This window comes from Lactuca sativa, chromosome 8, assembly GCF_002870075.4.
Source record: "Lactuca sativa cultivar Salinas chromosome 8, Lsat_Salinas_v11, whole genome shotgun sequence".
Taxonomy (NCBI): domain Eukaryota; kingdom Viridiplantae; phylum Streptophyta; class Magnoliopsida; order Asterales; family Asteraceae; genus Lactuca; species Lactuca sativa.
This window is the reverse complement of record NC_056630.2, coordinates 60616617-60635956: the sequence shown is the minus strand read 5'-3', so window position 1 is coordinate 60635956 and position 19340 is coordinate 60616617.

Here is a 19340-nt window from a genome sequence, read left to right as displayed (position 1 = left end):
GTTTGAATGTATCGATACAATTCAATTAGTTTAAATGAAGTTAGATTGATTTTTTTTTCAATATAGAACTGATTAGCAATATGTAAATTAAAATCCAATCCAAATAAACCAGTTATAAATTCAATTGAATCGGTTTTAAGATTTGATGCTAAAAGGTTCAAGAAGTAAAGGTGATTTTCATTGATAATGATACAACGATATACACCATGTATTTATATACACACAAATACAACTAAATACTCCTAAATATATGGAATACAATTTGACTCTGAATTAGTCTAATATACGTTGCAGAGACGTTGAGAACAGGCATTTAGACACATGGTGAAGACTGGATAATCTGACCGTTATTACCCCCTGCAAGCTGCAAGCTGAAAGGAGGGTCGAACTTGAAGCTTGTCTCTGAGAGTAGCTAGACGATCTTTTGATAGAGCTTTCGTGAAGATATCTGCGATTTGATCTACGGATGAAATTTCATGGACTAGAAGATCTTCGGACTCTACTTTTTCACGTATAAAGTGAACATCCAAAGAAATGTGTTTTGACCTGGTGCGAATGGGTTCTTGGTCATGAATATGGCTCTGACATTGTCACAGAGAAGGAATGGAGGCTTGGTAAATGAAACTGCAAGATCAGACAGCAGGTGTTTGAGCCATAGGAGTTCAGCAGTTGTACATGCAAGGGATCGATATTCAGCCTCAGTGCTTGGTCGAGCTACCATTCTTTGTTTGCGTGAAGTCCAGCTGATTAAGTTTGACCCGTGATAAATGGCGAAGCCATATTAACTTCGACTATCATCCGAATCAGATATCCAACCAGAATCGGAGTAAGCTAGCAAGGAAGTGGATGGTGTTGGGGAGAAGTGAAGAAAATGAAGTGTACCATTAAGATACCGAAGAATTCGCTTCACTGCTTCCCAGTGCTTGACAGTGGGATTGTGTATATACTGACAAACTTGATTGACAGCATAAGTTATATCTGGACGTGTAATTGTGGTATATATATCAGGGAGCCAACAACTTGGCGATACAGTTTTGGATCAGAAAATGGCTCTCCCTCCAAAGTGAGTTTGGTTTGACAATCAGCTGGAGTAGAAATGGAAGTTGCATCTTGCATCTTTGTTTTATGTAGGATTTCTTTGATGTAGTTTGTTTGACTAAGAGAACCTTGATGATTAATTTGTATGCCAAGAAAGTAATGTAGAGTACCCAATTCTTTGAGAGAAAACACCTGGTTTAATGGCTTAATAAAATTTTGGATTAGTTTTGCATCTGTACATGTTATAATCAAATAATAAACATAAACTAACACATAGATTGTAGCTTTGTTAGATTTGTGCACAAATACTGAGGTATCGGAGTGGCAAGCTTTAAATTATTGTTGAATGAGGTAGGATTTGAGTTTGTTGAACTAGGCACGAGGTGCTTGTTTGAGGCCGTAAATTGCCTTTTTCAAGTGACAAACATGTGTGGGATTGTGTTTGTCTTCGAATCCCTAGATCACCATTGAGGAATGCATTGTTAATATCGAGTTGGAGAATGTTCCATTTGTTGGAAATAGCAAGTGAAAGAACAAGTCGGATTGTTGTTGGCTTGATTACAGGAGTGAACGTTTCACCGTAACGTTTCCGCATATAAACATCCTCCACTAGATCACCGTTGAGGAATGCATTGTTAATATCGAGTTGGCAAATGTTCCATTTGTTGGAAATAGCAAGTGAAAGAACAAGTCAGATTGTTGTTGGCTTGATTACAGGAGTGAACGTTTCAAAGTAATCAACGCCATAAGCTTGACTGTATCCCTATGCTACAAGTCTTGCTTTGTATCTATCTATTGATCCATCCGATTTGCGCTTGATCCTATAGATCCATTTGCACTCTACAACGTTTACATTAGTAGGACATGGTACCAATTTCCAAGTATTATTTCTCATCAAAGCATCATATTCACAAGTCATTGCTTTTTGCCAACAAGGTGAGGTGTTGACGTGTTTGAAAGATGAAGGTTCAGTCAAGTTATGAGAAATTAAGGTGGTGGTAAAAGTTATAGGTTTGAAAGAGTTAGTGCGAGCACAAGTGACCATGTGATGTTGATGAGCACGGGAGTTGATGGTAGAACGTTGGTAATGTGGGCTGGGATTGGATGGGGGAAGAGGAAGAAGAAGAGGAAGTGGGTGTTAGTGTATGTGGTATGGATGGGGTAGTGGGTGGTGTAGGTATTGGTGATAGGTTTAATGTAGGTTGTGAGGCATGTTGTAACAGATATGTAGGGGAGGGATTACAAGGAATTGAAGTAGGTGCAGCAGTGGTGGAGGGTATTGGTGTCGAGTAGGGAAACACCTCCTCACTGAAGACCACGTGTTATGCAATGTAAATTCGAGATATGGGCTGATAATAACAGAGGTATCCTTTGTGTGAGGCACTTTAGCCAATAAACACACAAGGTTTGGATCGAAAATCCATCTTATGGGAATTATAGGGACGAAGGAATGGAAAACAGAGACAGCTGAAGGTTTTAAGAAAGCCATAATCGGGAATCTGATTGTAAATTTGTTGATATGGTGAGTGGTAGTTAAGGATTAGGGTAATAGTTCGATTGTGTCCATACGTAGCTGTTTTGAACACGTGTTCCCAAAATTGATCTGCGAGGGAAGAGTGAGCAAGGAGGCTGAGTCCTTTTTCGACAATGATTCTGTTCCGATGGTCCACAACATTGTTTTGCTCTTGGGTATATGGGCATGAGACCCTAAGACCAATTCCATGAGAGTGTAGATAGGGTGAGAAGGGACGGTATTTGCCACCCCAATCAGATTGTATATGTTTGATATTGGTTGAGAATTGAGTTTTGACCATGTTATGAAACTGAACAAATGCAACGAAAGCCTGTGATTTGTGTGATAAGAAATATATCCAAACAAATTTGGTGCACCCATCAACAAATAATAAGAAATAATGATTACCATTCATCGAAATGAAAGTTGTTGGACCCCAAACATCGGAATATATTAAATCAAATGGTTTGTTTCAAGTTACATGAGAAACAGGGAGTGGAAATCTATGGCTTTTCCCAAGTTGACAAGCATTACAAACATTGGGAAAGTTATTTGATGACAATGGAAGATTAAAAGAAGAAACTAAACGTCTTAACAGTGGAGCATGCGGATGAGCCAGACGATTATGCCAACCATGAAGGGACGTGCGTATTCCAACAAGAGCTACTGCAGGAGACGAAGAAGTGCTCAATTTATTGAAGGATGTAGGGAGACGGTAGAACCCATTATGAATGTCGACGTTGAGTAAGGTTTGACCCTACAAGGACTTAACAACACATCAATTAGGCCATAATTCCAAGTAGACATTGTTGTCTTTGCATAGTTTGGAGGCACTGAGTAATCGTTTAGTAATGTGCGGAACAATTAAAACAGAAGGCAATTTAAGATTGTGAAGAGATGTAGATGTAATGTGAGAAATTTAGAGATTCATACCATTACCAACTTGGAGCTTGTCGTTGCCTTGATATTCCTCTACTATGTTCATGCGTTGAAGATCAGGGGCAATATGATCAGTCGCACCGGAGTCGACATACCAAGATGGATCAGTCATGGTCGATGGGTTGTGGTATTGAGACAGATGGGCCTGACGGGCTTGTGTATCACATGGATTGGGCTTGCGACTGGGGTAATCGATGAGATTTGTTCTTTGCCAGCAATTAATAGCTTCGTGCCCTGGTTTTTGACACAATTGACACTGGGGTCGTCGGCGTTGAGTATCAGAAAGGCGATTGCCAGATGATTGAGGTGTGGACGAGCCAAATAGATGGGATTGAAATCGCGATTATCGATTGGCAGTTAACACTACCGAAGGAGCAGCAGAGGAATCAGCAACATCAATTGACTGGCGAAGATGTTCATGCTCTAAACGTGCTTCTTCTTGAAGGAGAAGCCCTACAAGATCATCAACGGAGACTATATCATCTTTCATCATGATAGCGGAGATAAACGGACCATAGGAAGCGTCAAGACCCTGAAGGATATACCTAATTTGGCCTTTTGTGGAAATTGGAGTATGATTATCAGCTAAAGAGTCAGCAATGGCACTTTTCTTCTCTATATAATCAATCATAGACATAGAACCTTTTGATAAGGTTTGAAGTTGAGTTTTCATGGCCATACGGGTAGCTCTTATTTAGGCCTGGAATGTCTTTTCAATTGTCTGCTAGGCAAGACGGGAAGAGATGCAACATGCAACAATGGCAAGAGTCTTTTCAGCAAGTGTGGATTTCAACTAGACGAAGACATAGCGATCACGTCTCTTCCACAATTGGTACTCTGGATTGGAGGCAACGGTAGGAGTGACACCTTCACATTCAGTGGTGATGGTTTCTGGTGGTGGTTGAGGATCAAGAATGAATGATTCAAGATCAAAGGTTTCTAGAGCTGACATAATGGTTGTATGCCAGAGACAAAAGTTGGAGGTCTTGAGCTTGATGTTCATGGGAGGGATTTGATAGGAGGAGCCAGTAGCGAGGCCTAAAATATGTTGATTGTTGTTAGCCATGAAGAAAAAGTCAAGATAGCTCTGATACCATAAAAGGTTCAAGAAGTAAAGGTGATTTTCATTGATGATGATAAAACGATATACACCAGGTATTTATACACACAAATACAACCAAATACTCCTAAATATATGGAATACAATTTGACTCTGAATAAGTCTAATACACGTTGCAGAGACGTTGAGAATAGGCCTTTAGACACATAGTGAAGACTGGATAATATGACCGTTAGTAGAAGCATACCAATAGATATACATGTTTAACATTAAAGTCGGACGGAGTGTCGCGGGAAGGGGTTGCGGGAGGTGTTCCCACACATTGGAACACCGCATCGTCCTGTGGGAAAGGAGGTGCAGTAAGGGAGTGGGGGATAGAGACCGCGCATTCTCTATCCTGTTTTGATTGGTTAGGCTTCTTTTTTTTCAATTTAGCATTCAAACCATGTATTGGTTGGCTATTTTTTTTATAATAAAAAAATCTAATACAATTTATTCACTTGATAACTCAAATTTTTATCCAAATAATGAACAACCTTAAAATATCTGCAACATCTTATAAGAAACCACTTTAACAAGTTTTCATGTAACATAAAGCTCCAACAACATATCTCTTCATTAATTTATATTTGTACTATCTTAGAGACCCGTGAAAACCATAGGTTTATAAGATAAACAATAAAAATATATTGATAAAATAAGAAAGTTTTAAAAATTAAATACTAAACTATATTGATATATGATTGTTAATATAGGATGATATTGTATTATAATAAATGAGACTTTAAAAATATTGCATGAATCACCGACAATGACCATTAACACATGCTTTACCGGAAACCCAAGAACCACCACCAGTCAACCACTTCTATGAGTTTGCATCAAGAAGAAAAGAAATGAATAGAGGTTGCATTTCTTATGTTTTGTGTATGGCTGCAATTGATCAGAGATACAAAAAGAACGACAATTATATTTATACTAGGCAAATTCCCGCGAATTGCGCAGAAACACCTATATAGTTGAATTCTTTACAAATATATGTTTTTTTTTAAATATAACAATAACGTTGCTATTAAATTTGATATACTAATTGGTATACTAAATTGATATAATATATTGATTATTTTGAATTATATGATAATATATACATATATTATAACTGTACAATCTCAACCGTTTGAATGACTTCTACTCGCGAGTTACTCATTAATAAAATTAAATATAATATATGGCTTAACTATGCTATCAATAGCGCGCTATAGCGGTGCTATAGCGGCGCTATAGCGTATTGCGGTGTTACTGAACCGCTATTTTGAAATAGCGTTTACGAATAGCGGTGGCGCTATTAGCGGCGCTATTGAGCGCTATTTACCGAGAACCTAGTTAGCGCTATAGCGACGCTACACCCGCTTTTACAATTTTGTACACATTGGACTACTATGACAAAAAAAAATGATTGTGTGTTACTTCAATATTAAATATTTATTTTTTTGAATTAGTCCACTACACTTTTTGTCTTAAAAAGTCCAAATAATAAATATAATTAATTACAAACTACAAAACAACAAATGACAACTTCTCTTTCTCGCTTTCAGTACTTAGAAACCACGAACAACTTGAGTTGATATGACACCTTGACACTTTTTAATTTCCATATTATTATATTAGAATATTAGATAATGTTATGTTTTATTATGACTTTTTATGATATTAATTCTATATAATATTAACAATTTAATATATAAATTTTGTATAAATATATAATATAAATTATACATAATATTAAAAAACCGCTATACCACTGCTATACCACCACGATAACCGCAATTTCAAATAGCGGCATGTGACCGCTATTGAAATTTCGACCGCGATAACTGCTTAGTGGCTTAATGTTATTTATAGTTTTGTTATTGTTAATTAATTTTTTAAATTTTATTTTCTTAACGTTTTAATTTCTATCATTATTATGATTATTTAAAACATCAGACATTGTTTTTTGATTTTAAATGTAACAATATAATCATTTATATAGAGTTATTTTTAAGTATTGTTATTGTAAGTTACTTTAAGCTACTTATTTGAAAACTTTTAACAATTATACAAATATCTTTAGGAAATATTTTAGTTAAATTGATATTATAATTTAGTTTTTACATTTAGCACTACAATTTATCACTTTTAACTATTCACAAAATATTCATTGGGTATTTTAAGTGAAAATGAAATTTATATTTAAGTTGACACTGTAATGTTATATTTAAATTAACAGTTTAAATATTTTGTCCAAACTGTTCCAAAGTTGTAGCTTTAAATTGATAACTATTTACATACAACAACATATTAAATCTAATAAGTTAAGTATAATATGTTAAAATTTAAAGACATAACTTTATAAGTAGAAGTAATATATTATTTTAATATTGAAATTTAGTTTATTTATGATTACACTTTAGGTTTGATATTTATTTAACCTTATTAACCAAATTATAATCATTATTAGAAAGACACTACAATTTATCACTTTTAACAACTTACAAAATATTATTTGGGTAGCTTAAGTTAAACTAAAATTTATATTTAAGTTGGCCCTGTAATATTATATTTAAGTTTATAATTTAAATTATTTATACAAATTGTTCAAAAGTTGTAGCTTTAAAATGATAATGGTTTACATCCAACAATATAAGAAAACTAATAAATTAAATATAATATGTAAAAACGTTAAAAAAAACATAACTTTATAAGTTGAAGTAAATATCTTCTTTAAATATTAAAAATTAGTTTATATATGATTACACTTTAGGTTTGATATTTATTTAATCTTATTATCCAACTTATAATCATTATTAGAAGGAAACTGAAAAGTCATGAGAGTTTCAAATGAATGTGGTGAAAGGAAAAATGCATGAGAGTTTTAAATGAATGTGGTGAAAGAAAAAAAATATTTCCTTTATAATATAGTATGATATGATATGATATGATGAAATGATGATATGATGATATAATAAGAGATAGAGTATGTAAAAGATAATGATTAATGATTTCAAATTTTAAATCATGATTTTATGATATAAAAATCCATGAAGTTCCTCGGTTGCATTTCATATCCAATTATAATACAAAATATATTGACTTTCTACCTTGTAGTCGTAAATTATTTTTTTTAACACTAAAATGGGTATAGCTGAGACACTATGGGCGTGTTCGACATGGAGCATTTGAGAGCTTCTATCTTATAGCGTTTGACAAAACGCTCTGTTTTTAAACAGAAAGACTCATTTAACATTACAAGCTTCTAACGTTTAGTTCAAACAAAGTGCTCCAAATCCTAGCTATTTCACGTAGCGTTTAACAAAACACTACAAGCTATAAGTTATCCACTACCCGCTACAAGCTAACCGCTATCAGCTATTTTTTACGAACACACCCTATAAAAAATAAAAAACGGTTTGTATTATATACACATCACCCTATATATGATCATACACAATTTTAACCTTACTTTCAAGGTCATAATTATCATATGATTATCATTTGAGTAACTTTTATATTTTACTTCATTATAACCTAATTATTAATTGCTTTATTATTTAATAATTATATTTTTATTACTAACTTTATTAATATTAATAATTTTAAACTAAATTTTATTAAGATAAAAAAACAATAATAATCTTGTTTTCATAATATAATAAAATAATAATATTAAAAAAATTCAAATAAATTTCATCAATTTCTTTATTTTGATTTTAGTTGTAAACCCATAAACTCATTTTATTTTTTTTATTTTTTTTTCATTTTCATAAATTTAATACATTTTATTTTTTGTTAGAGGTAAGCCTTTTTAGAGGTAAAGCCATCATTTTTTTTCCATTTTCATAAACCATATATATATATATATATATATATATATATATATATATATATATATATATATATATATATGGCTAGGTTAAAGTGTTTTTTTACATTTATTGTGTGCTAGAATGCACCAATATGAATTTAGTAAAATTATATTATTATTAAATTAAATAATGATAGATATTAAATGGTTTCCATAATTGTATATATATTAAATGATATCCATAATTATAATTTTCTCTTTATGGTAATTAATTAAATTCATCATTAGTGTCAGCAATAACATTCTTTCAGAATGAATTCGCATCTAGGTTTTTATGTCAGCAATAACATTATTTCAAGACTCACTCACTTAAAATACAATAAAGTTGTATGAAATATAAAGAATGAGGGTGTATTCTAGTAGAATATACTCTCGTTCTCTTAGAATACACTCTTATTATTTTATATATGAATTCATTCTGAAATAATATTATTATTGACATTAATGACAAATTAAATTAGTTTCCATAAAGAAGAATTATAAATATGGATATCATTTAATATACATTTAATGTCTACTTAATTCTTATTGGTGCATTCTAACACACAATAGATGTGAGAAACATTTGAACCTACCTCTCTCTCTCTCTCTCTCTCTCTCTATATATATATATATATATATATATATATATATATATATATATATATATAGAGAGAGAGAGAGAGAGGAGGGTTCAATTGAGAAAAAAAAGGTTGAGAATGGGGGAATCATTCTCAGCCACTAATTTATTTTTGCCGCAAAAGCCTCCGTCGTAACAGCAGAAATGGGAAATGAATAGACATGTGTTTTCCAACAAAACATGTTTTCTTAAACTATGCAAATCATTACCTTAATATATAGAAAAACATAGTTTTTTTGTTTTTTTAATTTTTAAGAAGCTATTTTTATCGAAAAATCATTTTAAATATACCAAAATTCATGATTTTTTATTCTCTACAAACAGACATCAATATTGATATAGTTTTAAGATAAAATAACTTTTTTTTATATATATTTTCAGCTATCGTTATTCATAAGTGAATAAAAATGAATTAAGTTTTTACTACAGTACATTCGTTATTCAGTTATGAATAAACATATGATTAATTTTTTTTTTTACAATTTAAGTATCATTCATATATGAATATAGCATATGATAAACATAGTATATTGTTATTTAAATATTAGACGATGCATTCACTTATGAATATTACATAGTATATTCACTTGTGAATATTAGATGATATATTCACTTATGAATATTAGATAATATTTTCATATGTGAATATTACATAGTATTATATGGTATATCACATGTGAATATTACATAGTATATTCATGTGTGGATATTAGATGATATATTCACTTATGAATATTACACAGTATATTCACATATGAATATTACAAGGTATTTTCACACACATATATATATATATATATATATATATATATATATATATATATATATATATATAATTTTTATATGTTATTCACATATGAATAACATACATACTTGCATATTTGTTTTTTTTATTTTAATAATCATATACTGATTCAGGTGAGAAAACATATTCATATATGAATATAACGTGGTAATTTAATTTATGCATTTCATCAAACAGTTGGAGTGCATACAATTTAACTTTTTTAAAAATGTTAAAAACATGATATTTTGACTATTTAAATCTTACAAAATAGTAGATTGATAGAGAATTATATGAAATTAAAAAAAAACGATTTGATCTTTTTCTAACCTCAATTTTGAAGTTTTATTTGATAATCGATGTTGAATGAATGATATGAAGTGGATTTTTTGTTGATTATCGATGATGTTGATCTAATAACGCTGAGAGTATAATTTATCGTAGATGTTGAAGATCTGATCGTATTCAAGCACAATTGAAGGTTGCATTAAAAGAACCAAAAACGAATTTTTGTTGTTAACTGTTGAATCGTGTTGATAAACATGTTATTGACAAAGATTGATGATTGATTAACACTGGATGATTGTTTCATTGAAGAAATCTGGATGATTGTTGAAGGTTGGAGGAGAAATTTGGATGATGAACGATCGATTAGAAATGTGTTTGAATTGTTATCTATTTCTATACAGTACGTATTTGATATTGAAGGTTATTATCATATTTACAAGTTTGTCACCGTGTCTTTTATGCTTAGATTAAATGAGTGACTGAGAATGATTCTCCCATTGTCAACCTTTTTTTATTTTCTCAATTGAACTCACCTCTCTCTCTCTATCTCTCTCTCTCTCTCTCTCTCTCTCTCTATATATATATATATATATATATATATATATATATATATATATTCTTATTACATCTCAAATTTATGTTTTTATTGAAAAAAAAAACATTGTTTGTGTTGTATATTTGATAATTGTTTAAAGTTAGGTATATGATTGTTATTGATTTCAAGGTTATGTTTTAAATTAAAACTTTTATAAAATGTTGCGTATGATGTACATTTATCTTTATATATCATATTGATACCAAAAAATGGATTTTATGGATAAATAGAAAAAAAAAATATAACAAAAGCAGGTAAAAAGATATTAGATTTCAAACTTGCTCCTACAAATTAGCCTAAGAAAATGATAATTATCTGAAAAATTAATCCAAGTCTCTGAGCATATCATAAAATTAATAAAAAGAATTACTCTAACTTTAAATTTATCAAAATTATAAAATCTTAATATTAATTTAAATAATTGAAATTTTATATTTTAAGGTTTTAATCATTTTTAATAATCTCATTAATCATTTTATAGTTATCAATATTTAATAGTAAAAGCGTCAATATCACATATTCTAAAATGCATTTGTGAAAGCTTTCGTACATTAAAAAACTAATTTTTATTATTTTATAATAAAAACTTAAATTCGATTGGATATTTATTTGATTTGATATGATTGGGTTGCATAATATTTATTTGGATGTGAATAAGGATATATGAGATGCTTTTAAAATCTTCATTATCAAAACTTTAAAATTTTACAAAAAACGAAAATGTCAAAAAGCTGTAAAGACTTTGACAACATAAAAAAATTGTCAGCCGATAAGAAAAAAAGACAAAGGTCAAAAAATAAAGAATAAGTTATATTTAAAAATTAATTGGAATGTAGCACATATACTTGGATACATGTGGCACATAAGTTCGTCATTCATAATGAAAATAGAAAATGACGCATAACACATATACTTGGATATATTATGGCATATAGTGGTTACTAATACGGAGATAACTATTTGAAATGCTATATAAGAGGGAAAGACTCGTTAGATATTTTGTTTAAACCGTAATAAATAAATAAATATATATATATATATATATATATATATATATATATATATATATATATATATATATATATATATATATATAGGGTTTTGGTTCATGTGAGACGACCTAATTTTGTGAGACCGTGAGACGTATTTTTTTTTTAATTTTTTTTAGTTAATCGAAGTTCCGAAAATAATATTTAAAAAAAGAATTTTTAGATTTTTCCATTTATTTTGCATTTTAAAATTATTTTTTAGAATATGTCAGTGTAATATTCTATTAGAATATTTCACGTATTTTAAAAAAAACGGATTTTTTTTTTAATTTTTTAAAATTTTTTTTATTTTTTTTAGTTAATTCAAGTTCCGAAAATAATATTTAAAAAAAGAATTTTTGGATTTTTCCATTTATTTTGTATTTTTAAAATTATTTTTATATTTGGTCTCATGGTCTTACAAAATTAGAATGGTCTCAAATGAACCTGAATATATATATATATATATATATATATATATATATATATATATATATATATATATATATATATATATATATATATATATAACTTAAATTTGGAAATTTAAGCTTTTTGAGCTATACCACTATAATTAGACGGAAGTCCACTTGGTTGTTATTATATAATTGTGTCATGTAGTTTCTTTTAAACCTAAAAATCTCATTAAGACACATTTTCTCTTTATATAATGTCTTTTTTCTATACATTTTGTAAGAATATTCCCAAAACTTTATCCATATACAATATTCTATATATTGTAGATAGATCCATATACAATATTCTATATATTGTAGATAGAGATGATCATTTGGATGAATCGATTTAATTCAATTCAATTAAGTGAATCCAAATTAATTTAAATTTTCTAAACATTAATCTGAATAGTTCAAGCTAAAAGTAAATATAATCCGATCTGATCCAACCAAATTATAATTTGATTGGATCAGTTTTTATAATTCAGTTTTTCAAGAGTCGGAACATTTAAAAATTATATAATTTGAAAATTTTGTAAAATAAACAAAAAAATATTATTGAATTGTGGATTATTATTTATGAATAACTAATATGAAAAATATATTATAGTTTAATAATTTACAGATAAAAAAAACTTTAAAGAATACAATTTTTTATAGGTTGAAATTTTAATCTGTTTGAAAAATAATCCGGTAAATTAATAGTAAATAATTAAATATGTATTGAAAATAAATAAATAAATAAATATATTTCGGTTTTCTGAACTATTCTCTTATTTTTTTAAATCAAAACCAATCCAAAATCGAAAACAACAATTCAGTTTTATTGAAAACCAATATAAAAATCCGAATATTCAAACTAAATAATCTAATACAAATTGTCCAATTAGACAATTCAGTTTTTTCATAATAATGAACAACCTTGATTGTGGACTAAATAAAAATATCTGAGTAGTTGGATTTTATAATAAATATCTCTAGTTAGTATGTGGATATATTTAGTTAATCCTTGTTGTTACACAATCTATCTCTCACATGATTGAACCGGTAGAATCTATCTCTCACATGATTGAACCGGTAGAGCATGGGACAATTACTTGTATCGTTTACCATTTTTCATACTTGTAGTACAAAGTTACATCGGAAGGGACAAAAATTAACATTGCTATAATATGACCAAATTATCCTTAATACCGTGATATTTAATTTTTCATATAAAGTATAGGGTCTTGGTTTTGATTGGTCAATTTTGACCAACAAATAAATGTCATGCATAGTATATAACTATATATTAGGTGTGGTTGAAGCAATTGAAACTTTAGGGACTAAAAAATGAATCCATCTTATACTCTAAGGAGAAGTTTTTGACTTGTGTCGTTTTGAATGTATACAATTGGGATAGCCGGCTGCCAAGTGCCAAGGGGCCCGACACGCTTTGTCCCTTGAATTCAACAAAAATATATTAGTTTCATACTATAATATATTGTTTTTATTATTTAATTTTTAAACTAACTTTTAGGGTTCATACGGTATATTGGCTTCATAAGTTAGTTTAGTTATGGGTTAATATCATAATAATAAAGTAACTAATTTTTAAAATATTAAAAAAAAACTTGCTAGTTTCCTAACATTAATATATTTTGTCTGTCATGTAACATTCGTTTCTCAGATTGGATCGATGGATGGTATAAAGGAATCAATGACATGGTTTTTAAGGAAAATCATATGCTACGACGTGACATGAAGGGTGTTACGACGTGACGTGAAAATTAAAGATTGCGTGATCGGGATGGTTGTCATAACGTGACAAATGGAATGTCACGACTTGGTTTAAAAAAGCACGCCTGAGGCGTTCTGATGTGTTTCAGAAGACGCGTCATGTAGGTGATGCGTTGCGTTTTCATGGATGTGTATTGATTTGTTTGTGATGCGTGATGTGTCTCGAAGCGTGATGCGTGCACATTTTGCACCTGATGCTTTGTATTAGGTTTTTTAGGGTATTAGGCGTTTATTAGATCATTATAGTGGACCCATTAACAAGTAATCCTACACCCATCAGGTAGTCTTTCATATTCTACATCTTTCACTACACGCCATTATTTTCCGATCTCATTTCTCAAAAGTTGTCGATTCATATGTTCTAAATTGGTGAAGTATGAAGTTTGCTCATTAATGTTAAAATCGATTCTCCTGACCTGATAAACTAGTGAAGTATATATTCCTCAGAAATCAATTTTGGAGTTGTTGTCCAATCCCCTAAAAGTTATTCCCTTCTCTAGACTATTAAACACACTAGTCAGTGTACCTAATCGTGCAATAGTATAGCAATGGCAAGAATAAGTGTCGAACACAAGGAACGGTGTTTAAATTACTTTATTTTACTATTTAACTAACTATTAATCAAATAAGAAAAGGTATATGTTTTCCTAGTTTTGCAAGACTAGATACTTAATTACCAACTAACTCAAAATTTACTTAATTAAACTAACACTAAAACTAAGCAAGTAGACAAGTATAAATGTACCAAGGTGAGAAAGAGACTTTCGTTTAGCTTCGGCTTCGTTATTATTGTAGTTGATTTATGTAAGTGTAATGGATTTAGTTTCTTTAGGTACCGATTCCTACGATGACTAAAGTAGTATTCACTAATTTAATCCTTTAGCAAACTAGCTTATTTATTCGGTGATCAGGCAAACAAACTTACCAGCTTACTAGTGTTCAGTTCGAATTGATAAGACTTATAATTAATTGACCAATTTAGTTTTTGATTCAATTTCATATATGATTTTTCGTCATATATTAGCTCATATACTCTTTTACCCACTTTTCTACTTAATCCTAGGTTTTATTCAAAACTCTAGTCCTACAATTTTGCAATTCACAAGATTATAAGATTCAAATCTAATTAAGAGAGATAGTCATACTAACTTAATCAAATTCAGCTATAAGTAGAGGAAAGCAGTTATCAAAAGTACTTGAGGTTCTTTAATAAGCTAAATCAATAAATAACTAAATAACTAAATCCAAACCATAAAATCAACTAACAATATTCAACTCATCCTAAGCTAAACGAAAGTCATGAGTGTTTAGCTCATGATTTCAGCAAATAAAATCACAAATACTAAATTCAAGGTGTTAGACATGGCTGAATCAAAGAAAAATCAAAGTGTAAGTTCAATTGCCTTAATGCTCTTCCTTCCAATGGTTGTGATTGAAATCCTTGCTTCTAAGCTTAAATTCTGGTCTTTTGCCTAAAAAAGTATCGAATTCTCCAGAGCCAAAAGTCCCCATTCGGAGATTTATGTGTTCTATTTATACTTTTCCCAAAATCAGGGTACCACGTCGTGGTAGGTTCACCACGTTGTGGTGGTCATATTTATCCCGTATTCTCCAAGTCTTCAAAGCTGATCATGATTCTTCAAGACGCCACGTCGTGGTGAGATTACCACGACGTGGTAGGTATATTTTTCTTCATTTTTAGCTTTGGTTCAAACTTCCATCTTCCAACTTCTTAAATCCGACTTCCAGCTTCCTTTTTTTACTCCATGCATGTCTTTTCATCCCTACAACATAATTCATAGAAAATTAAGTATTTGTTGTTCATATAATGGCATAAAAGTAATAAAAATATTAATGTATGTTGTATAAATATGTGTATAAATATGCACATATCAGATACTCAGTTGAGAAAAAGGAAGGAACTCATGACCCGACTCTGTTAGAAACATCTAAGAAGCCTATGCGATGCAAGTCCAAATGTTCCAGGTGCGGACGAATGGCCCATGTTAGCTAAGATTACATCATAGAGGTAGAAATATGTCATCATTGACATCAGCCTGGTCATATTTGGGAAAATTTACCACTTTTGACGATTGGAGCGACTCAGACCCCATCATCCATGGTTTTTTAGGAGGCGGAGTCAGGACCCAAAACCCCATGGGTATTTATTGTATTCTTTTCCCTCATGCTATTGTTATTTGTGCTCACGATAATGTGATTGTGTGTGTGAGATGTTATTTTCGATTTATTTAAGTCTCCACCTTATGATCATAATTTCTTTATGTTTTTCTAGTTATTATCATTAGAGGGTTATTCATATGCCATTTTGCATACCAAGAGTCATGCTTAGAGTATATCTGGTGGGGTCAGTTTTAGACTTCGACATCAGGGGGTGGGGGCAACAGCCAGTGGTAGAGTAAGCCCTAAGTAGAGAAGAATTGGTGTCCTGCTTGGAGGATCAACAACCGAGCTGATTTGTTGGTTCCGGTGCATTAAGTTTGAGGAAGTTGCAGTGTTAGCATGTCAGATTTGACTGAAGGATTCGTAAGGATTATTTGTGGTTGTGAGGAAATGAAGGATTACTCAAATCGCGGGTGTAAGGTTAGTTGTTGTCAAATTCATACCTTCAACATGTGGTTGATTGCATGTTCGTGTGGTTATTGCTCTGAGTAAGTGGGTCGTTCGATTGGTTATCTATGAGTTTTCGATAGTTGGGTTGTTCATTTTTCTTCATCCGTTGATGTCTCTAAAGGATTATGAAGTTGTATTAGTGGAAGGTGCTTGGAGATATCATGTTTTCGTTGAGATAGTGAGGTGTATTCATTCAGATTTTATGATGTATGTACACTAGGTTGTATGGTCATTAAATGTTAGTTCTTGCAAGCTTAGGTTGGTGGCAGTCTTAATTAGTGACTCTGTAGATGGCTTGGAAATTAGAATGGTTACGAGGTTGACAGGGTTTATATGATGCCAAGTGGAGGAGAATCGCTTGAGATTAATTGAAATATTTCCAATGCGGGTCAACTTGGAATAACATAGTAAGAACAAGTGGATAGCCAGTTCTAATTATGGAATCAGCCAAAGTAATGCATGGAATAATGTTTGTTGGGGAGTTATAATCGGAGAAGAAAATGTTAGAAGTTAGGTTGTTTCGCCTGAGGTCGTGAAGCATCAGTAGTGGCATATTTTGGTTTCGTAACTAGGTCCGGGTTGAGAGATGTGTGAGGATCTATGTGCCTGTTTTTGTCTGATGAAGGCTTTAAGGTTCAAAGCATGCCCCAAATTACCGGTTGGGTTTAGCAAGTTAGGATTTTTGGCTCGTGTTGATTTTTGGCAAGGTATTCATGTGGATAGTTGGCAAGACCATGGTTGGGCCCATGGTAGTATGGAAGTGTTGTAAGAATGTGCGGTGACATGTAACATTCACTAGGTTGGTAGGCAGTATGGAAGTGTTGTAAGACTGTGGGGTGGCATGTAGCATTCACTAGATTGGTAGATAGTGTGGAAGTGTTATAAGACAGCAAGGTGGACCATCGCATTCACTAGGTTGATGATCAGTTGTGGGACTGTTGTGAATCTATGATTTGGCTCGAAGCCTTCACTAAGTGAAATTAGACCATTGTAAAAATGATTGTGAGACTGTGGGAGGTCCACAACATATATAGGATTGAGGAAGGTTGTAGGCCAACTCGCGGTCGAGTGTGTTGTATAACTACGGCAGGGCCGGTAGCATTCATCTGGAGTGAAGCGGACTAGCTAATGTTCGTGTGTTGGTTTGTTATGTTGTCTTTTGTTCAAATAGGAGGTCTGATGGAATAGTGTTAGAGAGCAGGGGAGGATAGACTTTTTTTAGTTAGACTCTTGTTTGGAGTCTCGTGGTACGGCTATGTGTGAGATTATCAGCATCTGCAGTCGGTTGGGGATTTGGTACTACAGTTAATTGGTAGGTCAAAACAGAACCAGGGAGATCTCGATTAGATAAAAAAAGAGAATTTTTGGTTAGCATGATATGATTTATATGTTGGTATGGAACCAATGGTTGAGTCTTGTGTTAGGAACTATCTTCGTATTCGAGTGCAAGGTTGTCTGCATCGACAAATGATTAGGGATATTGTTTTCCAGTATCAGTGGGATAATGGGTCAAATAGGTTTCTTTTAGTTCGGATTGCAGTGTGGAGTCATTATGGTTATGGTTTGGAAAGTTCTTGTCTGTCTGGAAGTCATAAATGGTTTAGGTTTTTAGTTTTCAGGCAGATCAGTTGGATTTCTCTTTTGTTGTTTGAGCACAGGGTGTTAAGGTTCATTCTTTGTCAGGATATGTGATTTCTTTTAAGTCGGGGATTCAATAGCAGTGTTGGTAGTTGTTCATCGATGTGAGGCGATTTCTCAGTCCTAATTGGTATTCAGGAAGTTGTGGCAGGATCGTATGGTGTGGCAGAGTAAGCTGTAAGGAATGATTTCGAGGATGAAATCTAATTTAAGTGGGGGAGAGTTGTAACACTCGTGTTCCAGATTGGTTTAGATTTTTGTTTACCAAGTACCAAGATGGAGTTTAGGGAAAAAACTTTGTGCCACGACGTGGTGCAAGGATGCCCACGACGTGGCATGGAACAAATGGAACATATGTTTTAATGAGTGCCATGATGTGGCAGTAGGTTGGCCATGACATGGTAGTTGTTCTGGACCAAGCCCGTGATTTAGGGTTTCCTCCCATATTTAAGCAACATTTTTAGAGGATTAGGTCATCCTCTTCAGCCTCCAACCCTCTACCTCAAAACCCTAGCCCCCCTTAGAGAATTTTGGTTGTGTTCTTGGTCCCTTTAAAAAGAAGAAGAAGGTGTTTTTGGTAGTTTGATCCAACAAACAAGCATCATCATTTCCATCTTGAACATATTCTGGACCCTTATGAGTATACAAGTTCCAAGCTTTCTAGTTTGTGATTCTAGATCTAGGGTTCTTGTCCTTTTTCTTTCAATTTTTGAGTAATTAAAGGAATGGATTCCATAAAGTTGGCAACTTTATGGATCCTAGAGGTCCATTTAAGGTTATATGTTCCAGATCTGGTGTTCCTTAGTGTTTTGGGCCTCATGCACAAGTTTGAGTTCATTTTTCCCATAGCTTTGACCTATTTTTGGTGAGACATGCATTTGAGATGCATGTCTACAAAGCACATATTTTTATTGTGTATTTTGGGTTTCGGCAAAGTTTAGTTGGGTGACTTGGTTGATTAAGAGCTTATTGGGTTAACTCATATCTTAAGATGTCATTAAGGACTTAGGGTTAGAAGTTTTAGCTTACTGGGCGACTTAAGGAATAAAGTTGTAAACTTTATTCATTA